This window comes from Anopheles funestus, unplaced genomic scaffold (genome assembly GCF_943734845.2).
Source record: "Anopheles funestus unplaced genomic scaffold, idAnoFuneDA-416_04 scaffold_11_ctg1, whole genome shotgun sequence".
Taxonomy (NCBI): Eukaryota; Metazoa; Arthropoda; class Insecta; order Diptera; family Culicidae; genus Anopheles; species Anopheles funestus.
Window position 1 is genome coordinate 50,443 of NW_026045231.1, and position 19,490 is coordinate 69,932.

Here is a 19,490-nt window from a genome sequence, read left to right on the forward strand (position 1 = left end):
GGACGAGACTCCAACGACGGTGGAAGGAAGACCAACGTGTTGGTCCCTCATAAGTGTATATGTGCTTCGTGAATAGTGCCGTGTTCGTGTAATGTGTTGCATGTTAACTTTTTAATGCGTAATTGTCTCGTGTGCGTGTGTGTTGACTAAGACCATTGCAGAGCCCCACTCATGAAGTAATACCGCGAGGTGATCCCGTGGGTGGTGGCAACAACCCTGCGTGGCCAAGGAGATTTTTTTACATGGGTAAAAATCCCATGTCGCCCGCTGGGTGTCTAAGAAGATTTTAAACTCCTTGTCAAAAAAAAAAAAAAAAACCTTAGCCAAGACACATTAGCCGAGATACATTAGCCAAGACACATTAGCCAAGACACATTAGCCAAGACACATTAGCCAAGACACCTTAGCCAAGACACCTTAGCCAAGACACATTAGCAAAGACACATTAGCCAAGACACATTAGCCAAGACACCTTAGCCAAGACACCTTTGCCAAGACTCCATAGCCAAGACACCTTAGCCAAGACACATTAGCCAAGACACATTAGCCAAGACACATAAGCCGAGACACATTAGCCAAGACACATTAGCCAAGACACCTTAGCCAAGACACCTTAGCCGAGACACATTAGCCAAGACACCTTAGCCAAGAAACCTTAGCCAAGACACCTTAGCCAAGACACATAAGCCAAGACACCTTAGCCAAGACACATAAGCCGAGACACATTAGCCAAGACACCTTAGCCAAGACACATTAGCCAAGACACATTAGCCAAGACACATTAGCCAAGACACATTAGCCAAGACACCTTAGCCAAGACACCATTGCCAAGGCACCTTAGCCAAGACACCTTAGCCAAGACACCTTAGCCAAGACACCTTAGCCAAGACACATTAGCCTAGACACCTTAGCCAAGACACATTAGCCAAGACACCTTAGCCAAGACACATTAGCCAAGACACCTTAGCCAAGACACCATAGCCAAGACACCTTAGCCAAGACACATTAGCCAAGACACATTAGCAGAGACACATTAGCCGAGACACCTTAGCCAAGACACCTTAGCCAAGGCACCTTAGCCAAGACTCCCTAGCCAAGACACATTAGCCGAGACACATAAGCCAAGACACATTGGCCAAGACACCTTAGCCAAGACACATTAGCCAAGACACATTAGCCAAGACACATTAGCCGAGACACATAAGCCAAGGCACATTAGCCAAGACACCTTAGCCAAGGCACCTTAGCCAAGACACCTTAGCCAAGACACATTAGCCAAGACACCTTAGCCAAGACAACTTAGCCGAGACACATTAGCCAAGACACCTTAGCCAAGACACATTAGCCAAGACACATTAGTCAAGACACCTTAGCCAAGACAAATTAGCCGAGACACATTAGATAAGACACATTAGCCAAGACACATTAGCCAAGACACTTTAGCCAAGACACATTAGCGAAGACACCTCAGCCAAGACACATTAGCCAAGACACATTAGCCAAGACACCTTAACCAAGACACATTAGCCAAGACACCTTAGCCAAGACACCTTAGCCAAGACACCTTAGTCAAGACACCTTAGCCAAGACACATTAGCCAAGACACATTAGCCTAGACACCTTAGCCAAGACACATTAGCCAGGACACATAAGCCAAGAAACATTAGCCAAGACACCTTAGCCAAGACTCCCTAGCCAAGACACCTTAGCCAAGACACATTAGCCAAGACACATTAGCCAAGACACATTAGCCGAGACACATTAGCCAAGACAGCTTAGATAAAAAACCTAAGCCGAGACACATTAGCCAAGACACCTTAGCCAAGACACCTTAGCCAAGACACATTAGCCAAGACACCTTATCCAAGACACATTAGCCGAGACACAATAGCCAAGACACCTTAGCCAAGCCACCTTAGCCAAGACACATTAGCCAAGATTCGTTAGCCAAGACACATTAGCCGAGACACCTTAGCTAAGACACCTTAGCCAAGACACATTAGCCAAGACACATAAGCCAAGACACCTTAGCCAAGACACATTAGCCAAGACACCTTAGCCAAGACACCTTAGCCAAGACACATTAGCCAAGACACCTTAGCCAAGACACCATAGCCAAGACACAATAGCCAAGACACATTAACCGAGACACATTAGCCAAGACACATTAGCCAAGACACCTTAGCCAAGACACATTAGCCAAGACACATTAGCCAAGACACATTAGCCGAGACACATTAGCCGAGACACATTAGCCAAGGCACCTTAGCCAAGACACCTTAGCCGAGACACATTAGCCAAGACACCTTAGCCAAGACACATTAGCCGAGACACATTTGCCAAGACACCTTAGCCAAGACACATTAGCCGAGACACCTTAGCTAAGACACCTTAGCCAAGACACATTAGCCAAGACACATAAGCCAAGACACCTTAGCCAAGACACATTAGCCAAGATACCTTAGCCAAGACACCTTAGCCAAGACACATTAGCCAAGACACCTTAGCCAAGACACCTTAGCCAAGACACATTAGCCAAGACACCTTAGCCAAGACACATTAGCCGAGACACAATAGCCAAGACACCTTAGCCAAGCCAGCTTAGCCAAGACACATTAGCCAAGAATCATTAGCCAAGACACATTAGCCAAGAATCATTAGCCAAGACACATTAGCCGAGACACATTAGATAAGACACATTAGCCAAGACACATTAGCCAAGACACATAAGCCAAGACACATTAGCCAAGACACATTAGCCAAGACACATTAGCCAAGACACCTTAGCCAAGACACATTAGCCAAGACACCTTAGCCAAGACACCATAGCCAAGACACAATAGCCAAGACACTTTAGCCAAGACACATTAGCGAAGACACATTAGCCAAGACACCTTAGCCAAGACACATTAGCCAAGACACATTAGCCAAGACAAATTAGCCGAGACACATTAGCCGAGACACATTAGCCAAGACACCTTAGCCAAGACACCTTAGCCGAGACACATTAGCCAAGACACCTTAGCCAAGACACATTAACCGAGACATATTTGCCAAGACACCTTAGCCAAGACACATTAGCCAAGACACATAAGCCAAGACACATTAGCCAAGACACATTAGCCAAGACACTTTAGCCAAGACACATTAGCCAAGACACCTTAGCCAAGACACCTTAGCCAAGACACATTAGCCGAGACACATTAGCCAAGACACCTTAGCCAAGACACATTAGCCAAGACACCTTAGCCAAGACACCTTAGCCAAGACACATTAGCCGAGACACATTAGATAAGACACCTTAGCCAAGACACATTAGCCGAGACACCTTAGCCAAGACACCTTAGCCAAGACACATTAGCCGAGACACATTAGCCAAGACACCTTAGCCAAGACACATTAGCCAAGACACATTAGCCAAGACACATTAGCCAAATCACATTAGCCGAGACACATTAGCCAAGACACCTTAGCCAAGACACATTAGCCAAGACACATTAGCCAAGACACCTTAGCCAAGACACATTAGCCAAGACACCTTAGCCAAGACACCTTAGCCAAGACACTTTCTTCTTCTTGGCTTAACGACCTTACAGGTCACGCCGGCCATTTCTGGCTTACTAGACTTATTTTACCACGTAGCCGGATAGTCAGGCCTTGCTACGGGGGGACGGTCCGGATGGGATTTGAACCCGGTCCGGCCGAGTGGACTGGCACCGTTTATAACATGCACCACCGGGCCGCCCCAGCCAAGACACTTTAGCCAAGACAAATTAGCCGAGACACATTAGCCAAGACACCTTAGCCAAGACACCTTAGCCAAGACACCTTAGCCAAGACACCTTAGCCAAGACACACTAGCCAAGACACATTAGCCGAGACACATTAGCCAAGACACATTAGCCAAGACACCTTAGCCAAGACACATTAGCCAAGACACATTAGCCAAGACACATTTGCCAAGACACCTTAGCCAAGACACCTTTGCCAAGACACCTTAGCCAAGACACCTTAGCCAAGACACCTTAGCCAAGACACCTTAGCCAAGATACATTAGCCAAGACACATTAGCCAAGACACATTAGCCAAGACACATTAGCCAAATCACATTAGCCGAGACACATTCGCCAAGACACCTTAGCCAAGACACATTAGCCAAGACACCTTAGCCAAGACACATTAGCCAAGACACATTAGCCAAGACACCTTAGCCAAGACACATTAGCCAAGACACCTTAGCCAACACACCTTAGCCAAGACACATTAGCCAAGACACATTTGCCAAGACACCTTAGCCAAGACACCTTAGCCAAGACACCTTAGCCAAGACACCTTAGCCAAGACACCTTAGCCAAGATACATTAGCCAAGACACATTAGCCTAGACACCTTATCCAAGACACATTAGCCAAGACACATAAGCCAAGACACATTAGCCAGGACACCTTAGCCAAGACACCTTAGCCAAGACACATTAGCCAAGACACATTAGCCAAGACACATTAGCCAAGACACCTTAGCCAAGACACGTTTGCCAAGACTCCATAGCCAAGAAACCTTAGCCAAGACACCTTAGCCAAGACACATTAGCCAAGACACATTAGCCTAGACACCTTAGCCAAGACACATTAGCCAAGACACATAAGCCAAGACACATTACCCAAGACACCTTAGCCAAGACACCATAGCCAAGACTCCTTAGCCATGACACCTTAGCCAAGACACATTAGCCAAGACACATTAGCCAAGACACATTAGCCAAGACACCTTAGCCAAGACACCTTAGCCAAGACACATTAGCCAAGACACATAAGCCAAGACACATTAGCCAAGACACATAAGCCAAGACACATTAGCCAAGACACCTTAGCCAAGACACCTTAGCCAAGACACCTTAGCCAAGACACATTAGTCAAGACACCTTAGCCAAGACACATTAGCCGAGACACATTAGATAAGACACATTAGCCAAGACACATTAGCCAAGACACCTTAGCCAAGACACATTAGCCAAGACACCTTAGCCAAGACACCTTAGCCAAGACACATTAGCCAAGACACATTTGCCAAGACACCTTAGCCAAGACACCTTTGCCAAGACACCTTAGCCAAGACACCTTAGCCAAGACACCTTAGCCAAGACACCTTAGCCAAGATACATTAGCCAAGACACATTAGCCTAGACACCTTAGCCAAGACACATTAGCCAAGACACATAAGCCAAGACACATTAGCCAAGACACCTTAGCCAAGACTCCTTAGCCAAGACACCTTAGCCAAGACACATTAGCCAAGACACCTTAGCCAAGACACATTAGCCGAGACACATTAGCCGAGACACCTTAGCCAAGACACCTTAGTCGAGACACATTAGCCAAGACACCTTAGCCAAGACACATTAGCCAAGACACATTAGCCAAGACACATTAGCCAAGACACCTTAGCCAAGACACATTAGCCGAGACACATTAGCCAAGACACCTTAGCCAAGACACCTCAGCCAAGACACATTAGCCAAGACACATTAGCCGAGACACCTTAGCTAAGACACCTTAGCCAAGACACATTAGCCAAGACACATTAGCCAAGACACCTTAGCCAAGACACATTAGCCAAGACACCTTAGCCAAGACACATTAGCCAAGACACATTAGCCAAGACACATTAGCCAAGACACCTTAGCCAAGACACCTTAGCCTAGACACCTTAGCCAAGACACATTAGCCAGGACACATAAGCCAAGACACCTTAGCCAAGACACATTAGCCAAGACACCTTAGCCAAGACACCTTAGCCAAGACACATTAGCCAAGACACCTTATCCAAGACACATTAGCCAACACACCTTAGACAAGACACCTTAGATAAGACACCTTAGCCAAGACACCTTAGCCAAGACACCTTAGCCTAGACACATTAGCCAAGACACCTTAGCCAAGACACATTAGCCAAGACACATTTGCCAAGACACCTTAGCCAAGACACCTTTGCCAAGACACCTTAGCCAAGACACATTAGCCAAGACACCTTAGCCAAGACACCTTAGCCAAGACACATTAGCCAAGACACATTTGCCAAGACACCTTAGCCAAGACACCTTAGCCAAGACACCTTAGCCAAGACACATTAGCCAAGACACCTTAGCCAAGACACATTAGCCAAGACACCTTAGCCAAGACACCTTAGCCAAGACACATTAGCCAAGACACCTTAGCCAAGACACATTAGCCAAGACACCTTAGCCAAGACACCTTAGCCAAGACACATTAGCCAAGACACATTTGCCAAGACACCTTAGCCAAGACACCTTTGCCAAGACACCTTAGCCAAGACACCTTAGCCAAGACACCTTAGCCAAGACACCTTAGCCAAGATACATTAGCCAAGACACATTAGCCTAGACACCTTAATCAAGACACATTAGCCAAGACACATAAGCCAAGACACATTAGCCAGGACACCTTAGCCAAGACACCTTAGCCAAGACACATTAGCCAAGACACATTAGCCAAGACACATTAGCCAAGACACCTTAGCCAAGACACCTTTGCCAAGACTCCATAGCCAAGACACCTTAGCCAAGACACCTTAGCCAAGACACATTAGCCAAGACACATTAGCCTAGACACCTTAGCCAAGACACATTAGCCAAGACACATAAGCCAAGACACATTAGCCAAGACACCTTAGCCAAGACACCATAGCCAAGACTCCTTAGCCATGACACCTTAGCCAAGACACATTAGCCAAGACACATTAGCCGAGACACATTAGCCAAGACACCTTAGCCAAGACATTTTAGCCAAGACACATTAGCCAAGACACATAAGCCAAGACACATTAGCCAAGACACATAAGCCAAGACACATTAGCCAAGACACCTTAGCCAAGACACCTTAGCCAAGACACCTTAGCCAAGACACATTAGTCAAGACACCTTAGCCAAGACACATTAGCCGAGACACATTAGATAAGACACATTAGCCAAGACACATTAGCCAAGACACCTTAGCCAAGACACATTAGCCAAGACACCTTACCCAAGACACCATAGCCAAGACACATTAGCCAAGACACATTTGCCAAGACACCTTAGCCAAGACACCTTTGCCAAGACACCTTAGCCAAGACACCTTAGCCAAGACACCTTAGCCAAGACACCTTAGCCAAGATACATTAGCCAAGACACATTAGCCTAGACACCTTAGCCAAGACACATTAGCCAAGACACATAAGCCAAGACACATTAGCCAAGACACCTTAGCCATGACTCCTTAGCCAAGACACCTTAGCCAAGACACATTAGCCAAGACACCTTAGCCAAGACACATTAGCCGAGACACATTAGCCAAGACACCTTAGCCAAGACACCTTAGCCGAGACACATTAGCCAAGACACCTTAGCCAAGACACATTAGCCGAGACACCTTAGCTAAGACACCTTAGCCAAGACACATTAGCCAAGACACATTAGCCAAGACACCTTAGCCAAGACACATTAGCCAAGACACCTTAGCCAAGACACATTAGCCAAGACACATTAGCCAAGACACATTAGCCAAGACACCTTAGCCAAGACACCTTAGCCTAGACACCTTAGCCAAGACACCTTAGCCAAGACACCTTAGCCGAGACACATTAGCCAAGACGCCTTAGCCAAGAATCATTAGCCAAGACACCTTAGCCAAGACACCTTAGCCAAGACACATTAGCCGAGACACCTTAGCCGAGACACATTAGCCAAGACACCTTAGCCAAGACACCATACCCAAGACACCTTAGCCAAGACACCTTAGCCAAGACACATTTGCCAAGACACATAAGCCAAGACACATTAGCCAAGACACCTTAGCCAAAACACATTAGCCAAGACACATTAACCGAGACACATTAGCCAAGACACCTTAGCCAAGACACATTAGCCGAGACACATTAGCCAAGACACATAATCCAAGACACCTTAGCCAAGACACATTAGCCAAGACACATTAGCCAAGACACATTAGCCAAGACACCTTAGCCAAGACACCTTAGCCAAGACACATTAGCCGAGACACATTAGCCAAGACACCTTAGCCAAGACACCTTAGCCAAGACACATTAGCCGAGACACCTTAGCCAAGACATATTAGCCAAGACACTTTAGCCAAGACACCTTAGCCAAGACACCTTAGCCAAGACACCTTAGCCAAGACACATTAGCCAAGACACTTTAGCCAAGACACCTTAGCCAAGACACATTAGCCGAGACACATTAGCCAAGACACATTAGCCAAGACACCTTAGCCAAGACACCTTAGCCAAGACACCTTAGCCGAGACACGTTAGCCAAGACACCTTAGCCGAGACACCTTAGCCAAGGCACATTAGCCAAGACACATAAGCCAAGACACATTAGCCGAGACACATTTGCGTAGACACATTAGCCAAGACACATTAGCCAAGAAACCTTAGCCAAGACACATTAGCCGAGACACATTAGCCAAGACACATTAGCCAAGACACATTAGCCAAGACACCTTATCCAAGACACATTAGCCAAGACACATTAGCCGAGACACCTTAGATAAGACACCTTAGCCAAGACACATTAGCCAAGACACCTTAGCCAAGACACCTTAGCCAAAACACCTTAGCTAAGACGCCTTAGTCAAGACACATTAGCCAAGACACCTTAGCCAAGACACCTTAGCCAAGACACATTAGCCAAGACACCTTAGCCAAGACACATTAGCCAAGACACATTAGCCAAGACACCTTAGCCAAAACACCTTAGCCAAGACACATAAGCCAAGACACATTAGCCAAGACACATTAACCGAGACACATTAGCCAAGACACCTTAGCCAAGACACATTAGCCGAGACACATTAGCCAAGACACATAAGCCAAGACACCTTAGCCAAGACACATTAGCCAAGACACATTAGCCAAGACACATTAGCCAAGACACCTTAGCCAAGACACCTTAGCCAAGACACATTAGCCAAGACACCTAAGTCAAGACACATTAGTCAAGACACATAAGCCAAGACACCTTAGCCAAGACACATTAGCCAAGACAACTTAGCCAAGACACATTAGCCAAGACACCTTAGCCAAGACACATTAGCCAAGACACATAAGCCAAGACACCTTAGCCAAGACACATTAGCCAAGACACATAAGCCAAGCCACATAAGCCAAGACACATTAGCCGAGACACATTAGCCGAGACACATTAGCCAAGACACCTTAGCCGAGACACATTAGCCAAGACACCTTAGCCAAGACACCTTAGCCAAGACACATTAACCAAGACACATTCGCCAAGACACATTAGCCAAGACACATTAGCCGAGACACATTAGCCGAGACACATTAGCCGAGACACCTTAGCCAAGACACATTAGCCAAGACACATTAGCCAAGACACATTAGCCGAGACTTATTAGCCAAGACACATTACCCAAGACACCTTAGCCAAGACACCTTTGCCAAGACACATTAGCCAAGACTCCTTAGCCAAGACACATTAGCCGAGACACCTTAGCCGAGACACATTAGCCAAGACACATTAGCCAAGACACCTTAGCCAAGACACCTTAGCCAAGACACCTTAGCCAAGACACCTTAGCCAAGACACCTTAGCCAAGACACATTAGCCAAGACACCTTAGCCAAGACACATTAGCCGAGACACATTAGCCAAGACAAATAAGTAAAGACACATTAGCCAAGACACCTTAGCCTAGACACATAAGCCAAGACACATTAGCCGAGACACATTAGCCGAGACACATTAGCCGAGACACATTAGCCAAGACACATTAGCCAAGACACATTAGCCAAGACACCTTAGCCAAGACACCTTAGCCAAGACACTTTAGCCAAGACACATTAGCCAAGACACCTTAGCCAAGACACCTTAGCCAAGACACATTAGCCAATACACCTTAGCCAAGACACATTAGCCAAGACACCTTAGCCAAGACACATTAGCCAAGACACATTAGCCGAGACACATTAGCCAAGACACATTAGCCAAGACACCTTAGCCAAAACACCTTAGCCAAGACACATTAGCCAAGGCACATTAGCCAAGACACCTTAGCCAAGACACATTGGCCAAGACACCTTAGCCAAGACACCTTAGCCAAGACACATTAGCCAAGACACCTTAGCCAAGACACATTAGCCAAGACACCTTAGCCAAGACACATTAGCCGAGACACATTAGCCGAGACACATTAGCCAAGACACATTAGCCAAGACACCTTAGCCAAGACACATTAGCCGAGACACATTAGCCGAGACACATTAGCCAAGACACATTTGCCGAGACACATTAGCCAAGACACCTTAGCCAAGACACCATAGCCAAGATACCTTAGCCAAGACACATTAGCCAAGACACATTAGCCTAGACACCTTAGAAAAGGCACATTAGCCGAGACACATAAGCCAAGACACATTAGCCACGTCACTTTAGCCAAGACACATTAGCCAATACACATTAGCCGAGACACATTAGCCGAGACACCTTAGCCAAGACACCTTAGCCAAGACACATTAGCCAAGACACCTTAGCCAAGACACATTAGTCGAGACACCTTAGCCAAGAGACTTTAGCCAAGACACCTTAGCCAAGACACCTTAGCCAAGACACCTTAGCCAAGACACATTTACCAAGACACATTCGCCAAGACACATTAGCCAAGACACCTTAGCCAAGACACATTAGCCGAGACACATTAGCCAAGACACCTTAGCCAAGATACATTAGCCAAGACACCTTAGCCAAGACACATTAGCCGAGACACATTAGCCAAGACAAATAAGTAAAGACACATTAGCCAAGACACCTTAGCCAAGACACATTAGCCAAGACACCTTAGCCAAGACACATTAGCCAAGACACCTTAGCCAAGACACATAAGCCAAGACACATAAGCCAAGACACATTAGCCAAGACACATTAGCCAAGACACATTAGCCAAGACACCTTAGCCAAGACACATTAGCCAAGACACCTTAGCCAAGACACCTTAGCCAAGACACATTAGCCAAGACACATTAGCCAAGACACCTTAGCCAAGACACCTTAGCCAAGACACATTAGCCAAGACACATTAGCCAAGACACATTAGCCAAGACACCTTAGCCAAGACACATTAGCCGAGACACATTAGCCAAGACACCTTAGCCAAGATACATTAGCCAAGACACCTTAGCCAAGACACATTAGCCGAGACACATTAGCCAAGACAAATAAGTAAAGACACATTAGCCAAGACACCTTAGCCAAGACACATTAGCCAAGACACCTTAGCCAAGACACATTAGCCAAGACACCTTAGCCAAGACACATAAGCCAAGACACATAAGCCAAGACACATTAGCCAAGACACATTAGCCAAGACACATTAGCCAAGACACCTTAGCCAAGACACATTAGCCAAGACACCTTAGCCAAGACACCTTAGCCAAGACACATTAGCCAAGACACATTAGCCAAGACACCTTAGCCAAGACACATTAGCCAAGACACATTACCCAAGACACATTAGCTAAGACACTATAGCCAAGACACATTAGCCAAGACACCTTAGCCAAGACACATTAGAAAAAACAAATTAGCCACGACACATTAGCCAAGACACATTAGCCAAGACACCTTAGCCAAGACACCTTAGCCAAGACACATTAGCCAAGACACATTAACCAAGACACTTTAGCCAAGACACATAAGCCAAGACACATAAGCCAAGACACATAAGCCAAGGCACATTAGCTAAGACACATTAGCCAAGACACATTAGCCAAGACACATTAGCCAAGACACATTAGCCAAGACACCTTAGTCAAGACACATTAACCAAGACACATTCGCCAAGACACATTAGCCAAGACACATTAGCCGAGACACATTAGCCGAGACACATTAGCCGAGACACCTTAGCCAAGACACATTAGCCAAGACACATTAGCCAAGACACATTAGCCGAGACTTATTAGCCAAGACACATTACCCAAGACACCTTAGCCAAGACACCTTTGCCAAGACACATTAGCCAAGACTCCTTAGCCAAGACACATTAGCCGAGACACCTTAGCCGAGACACATTAGCCAAGACACATTAGCCAAGACACCTTAGCCAAGACACCTTAGCCAAGACACCTTAGCCAAGACACCTTAGCCAAGACACCTTAGCCAAGACACATTAGCCAAGACACCTTAGCCAAGACACATTAGCCGAGACACATTAGCCAAGACAAATAAGTAAAGACACATTAGCCAAGACACCTTAGCCTAGACACATTAGCCAAGACACATTAGCCGAGACACATTAGCCGAGACACATTAGCCGAGACACATTAGCCAAGACACATTAGCCAAGACACATTAGCCAAGACACCTTAGCCAAGACACCTTAGCCAAGACACTTTAGCCAAGACACATTAGCCAAGACACCTTAGCCAAGACACCTTAGCCAAGACACATTAGCCAATACACCTTAGCCAAGACACATTAGCCAAGACACCTTAGCCAAGACACATTAGCCAAGACACATTAGCCGAGACACATTAGCCAAGACACATTAGCCAAGACACCTTAGCCAAAACACCTTAGCCAAGACACATTAGCCAAGGCACATTAGCCAAGACACCTTAGCCAAGACACATTGGCCAAGACACCTTAGCCAAGACACCTTAGCCAAGACACATTAGCCAAGACACCTTAGCCAAGACACATTAGCCAAGACACCTTAGCCAAGACACATTAGCCGAGACACATTAGCCGAGACACATTAGCCAAGACACATTAGCCAAGACACCTTAGCCAAGACACATTAGCCGAGACACATTAGCCGAGACACATTAGCCAAGACACATTAGCCGAGACACATTAGCCAAGACACCTTAGCCAAGACACCATAGCCAAGATACCTTAGCCAAGACACATTAGCCAAGACACATTAGCCTAGACACCTTAGAAAAGGCACATTAGCCGAGACACATAAGCCAAGACACATTAGCCACGTCACTTTAGCCAAGACACATTAGCCAATACACATTAGCCGAGACACATTAGCCGAGACACCTTAGCTAAGACACCTTAGCCAAGACACATTAGCCAAGACACCTTAGCCAAGACACATTAGTCGAGACACCTTAGCCAAGAGACTTTAGCCAAGACACCTTAGCCAAGACACCTTAGCCAAGACACCTTAGCCAAGACACATTTACCAAGACACATTCGCCAAGACACATTAGCCAAGACACCTTAGCCAAGACACATTAGCCGAGACACATTAGCCAAGACACCTTAGCCAAGATACATTAGCCAAGACACCTTAGCCAAGACACATTAGCCGAGACACATTAGCCAAGACAAATAAGTAAAGACACATTAGCCAAGACACCTTAGCCAAGACACATTAGCCAAGACACCTTAGCCAAGACACATTAGCCAAGACACCTTAGCCAAGACACATAAGCCAAGACACATAAGCCAAGACACATTAGCCAAGACACATTAGCCAAGACACATTAGCCAAGACACCTTAGCCAAGACACATTAGCCAAGACACCTTAGCCAAGACACCTTAGCCAAGACACATTAGCCAAGACACATTAGCCAAGACACCTTAGCCAAGACACATTAGCCAAGACACATTACCCAAGACACATTAGCTAAGACACTATAGCCAAGACACATTAGCCAAGACACCTTAGCCAAGACACATTAGAAAAAACAAATTAGCCACGACACATTAGCCAAGACACATTAGCCAAGACACCTTAGCCAAGACACCTTAGCCAAGACACATTAGCCAAGACACATTAACCAAGACACTTTAGCCAAGACACATAAGCCAAGACACATAAGCCAAGACACATAAGCCAAGGCACATTAGCTAAGACACATTAGCCAAGACACATTAGCCAAGACACATTAGCCAAGACACATTAGCCAAGACACCTTAGTCAAGACACATTAACCAAGACACATTCGCCAAGACACATTAGCCAAGACACATTAGCCGAGACACATTAGCCGAGACACATTAGCCGAGACACCTTAGCCAAGACACATTAGCCAAGACACATTAGCCAAGACACATTAGCCGAGACTTATTAGCCAAGACACATTACCCAAGACACCTTAGCCAAGACACCTTTGCCAAGACACATTAGCCAAGACTCCTTAGCCAAGACACATTAGCCGAGACACCTTAGCCGAGACACATTAGCCAAGACACATTAGCCAAGACACCTTAGCCAAGACACCTTAGCCAAGACACATTAGCCGAGACACCTTAGCCAAGACACATTAGCCAAGACACCTTAGCCAAGACACATTAGCCAAGACACCTTAGCCAAGACACATTAGCCGAGACACCTTAGCCAAGACACCTTTGCCAAGACACATTAGCCAAGACACATAAGGAAAGACACATTAGCCAACACACCTTAGCTAAGACACCTTAGCCAAGACACATTAGCCAAGACACCTTAGCCAAGGCACCTTAGCCAAGACACCTTAGCCAAGACACATTAGCCAAGACACCTTAGCAAAGACACATTAGCCAAGACACCTTAGCCAAGACACCATAGCCAAGATACCTTAGCCAAGACACATTAGCCAAGACACATTAGCCAAGACACCTTAGAAAAGACACATTAGCCGAGACACATAAGCCAAGACACATTAGCCACGTCACTTTAGCCAAGACACATTAGCCAATACACATTAGCCGAGACACATTAGCCGAGACACCTTAGCCAAGACACCTTAGCCAAGACACATTAGCCAAGACACCTTAGCCAAGACACATTAGTCGAGACACCTTAGCCAAGAGACTTTAGCCAAGACACCTTAGCCAAGACACCTTAGCCAAGACACCTTAGCCAAGACACATTAACCAAGACACATTCGCCAAGACACATTAGCAAAGACATATTAGCCAAGACACATTAGCCAAGACACCTTAGCCAAGACACATTAGCCAAGACACCTTAGCCAAGACACCTTAGCCAAGACACATTAGCCAAGACACATTAGCCAAGACACCTTAGCCAAGACACATTAGCCAAGACACATTAGCCAAGACACCTTAGCAAAGACACATTAGCCAAGACACCTTAGCCAAGACACCATAGCCAAGATACCTTAGCCAAGACACATTAGCCAAGACACATTAGCCTAGACACCTTAGAAAAGGCACATTAGCCGAGACACATAAGCCAAGACACATTAGCCACGTCACTTTAGCCAAGACACATTAGCCAATACACATTAGCCGAGACACATTAGCCGAGACACCTTAGCCAAGACACCTTAGCCAAGACACATTAGCCAAGACACCTTAACCAAGACACATTAGTCGAGACACCTTAGCCAAGAGACTTTAGCCAAGACACCTTAGCCAAGACACCTTAGCCAAGACACCTTAGCCAAGACACATTTACCAAGACACATTCGCCAAGACACATTAGCCAAGACACCTTAGCCAAGACACATTAGCCGAGACACATTAGCCAAGACACCTTAGCCAAGATACATTAGCCAAGACACCTTAGCCAAGACACATTAGCCGAGACACATTAGCCAAGACAAATAAGTAAAGACACATTAGCCAAGACACCTTAGCCAAGACACATTAGCCAAGACACCTTAGCCAAGACACATTAGCCAAGACACCTTAGCCAAGACACATAAGCCAAGACACATAAGCCAAGACACATTAGCCAAGACACATTAGCCAAGACACATTAGCCAAGACACCTTAGCCAAGACACATTAGCCAAGACACCTTAGCCAAGACACCTTAGCCAAGACACATTAGCCAAGACACATTAGCCAAGACACCTTAGCCAAGACACATTAGCCAAGACACATTACCCAAGACACATTAGCTAAGACACTATAGCCAAGACACATTAGCCAAGACACCTTAGCCAAGACACATTAGAAAAAACAAATTAGCCACGACACATTAGCCAAGACACATTAGCCAAGACACCTTAGCCAAGACACCTTAGCCAAGACACATTAGCCAAGACACATTAACCAAGACACTTTAGCCAAGACACATAAGCCAAGACACATAAGCCAAGACACATAAGCCAAGGCACATTAGCTAAGACACATTAGCCAAGACACATTAGCCAAGACACATTAGCCAAGACACATTAGCCAAGACACCTTAGTCAAGACACATTAACCAAGACACATTCGCCAAGACACATTAGCCAAGACACATTAGCCGAGACACATTAGCCGAGACACATTAGCCGAGACACCTTAGCCAAGACACATTAGCCAAGACACATTAGCCAAGACACATTAGCCGAGACTTATTAGCCAAGACACATTACCCAAGACACCTTAGCCAAGACACCTTTGCCAAGACACATTAGCCAAGACTCCTTAGCCAAGACACATTAGCCGAGACACCTTAGCCGAGACACATTAGCCAAGACACATTAGCCAAGACACCTTAGCCAAGACACCTTAGCCAAGACACATTAGCCGAGACACCTTAGCCAAGACACATTAGCCAAGACACCTTAGCCAAGACACATTAGCCAAGACACCTTAGCCAAGACACATTAGCCGAGACACATTAGCCAAGACACCTTAGCCAAGATACATTAGCCAAGACACCTTAGCCAAGACACATTAGCCGAGACACATTAGCCAAGACAAATAAGTAAAGACACATTAGCCAAGACACCTTAGCCAAGACACATTAGCCAAGACACATTAGCCGAGACACATTAGCCGAGACACATTAGCCGAGACACATTAGCCAAGACACATTAGCCAAGACACATTAGCCAAGACACCTTAGCCAAGACACCTTAGCCAAGACACCTTAGCCAAGACACCTTAGCCAAGACACATTAGCCAAGACACCTTAGCCAAGACACATTAGCCGAGACACATTAGCCAAGACAAATAAGTAAAGACACATTAGCCAAGACACCTTAGCCTAGACACATTAGCCAAGACACATTAGCCGAGACACATTAGCCGAGACACATTAGCCGAGACACATTAGCCAAGACACATTAGCCAAGACACATTAGCCAAGACACCTTAGCCAAGACACCTTAGCCAAGACACTTTAGCCAAGACACATTAGCCAAGACACCTTAGCCAAGACACCTTAGCCAAGACACATTAGCCAATACACCTTAGCCAAGACACATTAGCCAAGACACCTTAGCCAAGACACATTAGCCAAGACACATTAGCCGAGACACATTAGCCAAGACACATTAGCCAAGACACCTTAGCCAAAACACCTTAGCCAAGACACATTAGCCAAGGCACATTAGCCAAGACACCTTAGCCAAGACACATTGGCCAAGACACCTTAGCCAAGACACCTTAGCCAAGACACATTAGCCAAGACACCTTAGCCAAGACACATTAGCCAAGACACCTTAGCCAAGACACATTAGCCGAGACACATTAGCCGAGACACATTAGCCAAGACACATTAGCCAAGACACCTTAGCCAAGACACATTAGTCGAGACACATTAGCCGAGACACATTAGCCAAGACACATTAGCCGAGACACATTAGCCAAGACACATTAGCCAAGACACCTTAGCCAAGACACATTAGCCGAGACACATTAGCCAAGACACATTAGCCAAGACACATTAGCCGAGAAACATTAGCCGAGACACATTAGCCAAGACACATTAGCCGAGACACATTAGCCGAGACACATTAGCCAAGACACCTTAGCCAAGACACCTTAGCCAAGACACATTAGCCAAGACCCCTTAGCCAAGACACATTAGCCGAGACACATTAGCCAAGACACCTTAGCCAAGACTCATTAGCCGAGACACATTAGCCGAGACACATTAGCCAAGACACCTTAGCCAAGACACCTTAGCCGACACACGTTAGCCAAGACACCTTAGCCAAGACACATTAGCCAAGACACCTTAGCCAAGACACATTAGCCGAGACACATTAGCCGAGACACATTAGCCAAGACACCTTAGCCAAGACACCTTAGAAAAGACATATTAGCCGAGACACATTAGCCAAGACACATTAGCCAAGACACCTTAGCCAAGGCACATTAGCCAAGATACCTTAGCCAAGACACATTACCCAAGACACCTTAGCCAAGACACCTTAGCCAAGACACATTAGCCAAGACACCTTAGCCAAGACACATTAGCCGAGACACCTTAGCCAAGACACCTTAGCCAAGACACCTTAGCCAAGACACATTAGCCGAGACACATTAGCCGAGACACATGAGCCAAGACACCTTAGCCAAGACACCTTAGCCGACACACGTTAGCCAAGACACCTTAGCCAAGACACCTTAGCCAAGACACATTAGCCAAGACACCTTTGCCAAGACACATTAACCAAGACACATTAGCCAAGACACATTAGCCAACACACCTTAGCTAAGACACCTTAGCCGAGACACATTAGCCAAGACACCTTAGCCAAGACACCTTAGCCAAGACACATTAGCCAAGACACATTAGCCAAGACACCTTAGCCAAGACACATTAGCCAAGACACATAAGCCAAGACACATTAGCCAAGACACCTTAGCCAAGAAACATTAGCCAAGACACCTTAGCCAAGACACATTAGCCAAGACACATTTGCCAAGACACATTAGCCAAGACACCTAAGCCAAAACACCTTAGCCAAGACACATTAGCCAAGACACATTAACCAAGGCACATTAGCCAAGACACCTTAGCCAAGACACATTAGCCAAGACACCTTAGCCAAAACACCTTAGCCAAGACACATTAGCCAAGACACATTAGCCAAGACACATTAGCTGAGACACATTAGCCAATACACCTTAGCCAAGACACCTTAGCCGAGACACATTAGACACGACACATTAGCCAGGACACCTTAGCCAAGACACATTAGCCAAGACACATTAGCCGAGACACATTAGCCAAGACACCTTAGCCAAGACACCTTAGCCAAGACACATTAGCCAAGACAAATTAGCCGAGACACATTAGCAGAGACACCTTAGCCAAGACACCTTAGCCAAGACACCTTAGCCAAGACACATTAGCCAAGACACATTAGCCAAGACACATTAGCCGAGACACCTTAGCCAAGACACCTTAGCCAAGACACATTAGCCAAGACACATTAACCGAGACACATTAGCCAAGACACCTTAGCCAAGACACCTTAGCCAAAACACCTTAGCCAAGACACATTACCCAAGACACCTTAGCCAAGACACCTTTGCCAAGTCACCTTAGCCAAGACACCATAGCCAAGATACCTTAGCCAAGACACATTAGCCAAGACACATTAGCCTAGACACCTTAGAAAAGACACATTAGCCAAGACACATAAGCCAAGACACATTAGCCACGACACTTTAGCCAAGACACATTAGCCAAGACACATTAGCCGAGACACATTAGCCGAGACACCTTAGCCAAGACACCTTAGCCGACACACGTTAGCCAAG

General features: G+C 46.1%; 1 long non-coding RNA gene across 2 annotated transcripts in view; it reads right to left on the minus strand.

Moving 5' to 3' along the window:
- Positions 1-16,930, minus strand: part of LOC125774266 (uncharacterized) — a 44,183-nt gene extending 27,253 nt beyond the window's left edge. For both annotated transcript variants that reach the window (XR_007420726.1, XR_007420725.1), the window contains exon 1: positions 16,485-16,930. This is a non-coding gene — a long non-coding RNA (uncharacterized LOC125774266). The remainder of the gene's footprint in view (positions 1-16,484) is intronic.
- Positions 16,931-19,490: the final 2,560 nt, after the last annotated feature.